The sequence below is a fragment of the Vulpes lagopus genome, chromosome 7 (genome assembly GCF_018345385.1).
Source record: "Vulpes lagopus strain Blue_001 chromosome 7, ASM1834538v1, whole genome shotgun sequence".
In the NCBI taxonomy this organism is placed as follows: domain Eukaryota; kingdom Metazoa; phylum Chordata; class Mammalia; order Carnivora; family Canidae; genus Vulpes; species Vulpes lagopus.
Genome location: NC_054830.1, coordinates 103908446 through 103909223, shown reverse-complemented (window position 1 = coordinate 103909223; position 778 = coordinate 103908446). Strand labels below are relative to the sequence as shown.

At 33.3% G+C, this 778-nt stretch overlaps 1 non-coding gene across 1 annotated transcript; it reads left to right on the top strand.

The window, feature by feature from the left end:
* Nucleotides 1-220: 220 nt before the first annotated feature.
* Nucleotides 221-324, top strand: LOC121496315. Its single transcript, XR_005989148.1, has one exon. It is a non-coding gene; the product is annotated as a U6 spliceosomal RNA (small nuclear RNA).
* Nucleotides 325-778: the final 454 nt, after the last annotated feature.

The following is a 778-nucleotide window of genomic DNA, read 5'->3' as shown; positions in this document are numbered from 1 at the left end:
TCATACATTTTAGTGTTTACTGTTTTCCATAAGTATTAGTGTTTTCTTTTTAATTATTTTCAGATAGAATGTAATTTTAGTTTTGCTTGCCCTTTAAGACAAAGATTATATAGGAAAGTCATTAATTATTTTAAAGAATATAGTATTTTACTATTATATTTTTCTTATTTTATTGCATGATTTTTAGAGTGCAGGATTTATGATAAAAATTTTTTATTGAATGCTCACTTTGGCAGTACATATGTTAAAATTGGAATGATACAGAGATTAGCATGGCCCCTGCACAAGGATGACAGGCAAATTTGTGAAGTATTCCAAGATTTTTTAGCAGCACACGAAATAAGTGATGGTGAGGATGCAGAGAAAGGGGAACCCCCTTGCACTGTTGGTGGCAATGCAAACTGGTGTAGCCACTCTGGAAAACAGTAATGGAGGTTCCTCAAAAAGTTGAAAATAGAACTACCCTATAATCCAGCAATTGTACCACTAGGTATTTACCCAACGGATACAAAAATACAGATTCAAAGGGGTACATGTGTTTATAGCAGCATTACCAACAATAACCAAACTATGGAAAGAGCCCAAAAGTCCATTGACTGATGATTGGATAAAAAAGAGGTGATATATATACACAACTGAATATTACTCAGTCATCAAGAGGACTGAAATCTTGCCATTTACAACCATGTGGATGGAGCTAGAGTGTATTATGCTAGGCAAAATAAGTCAGTCAGAGAAAAACAAATACCTTATGAAACAAAATAAAGGAACATAAGAG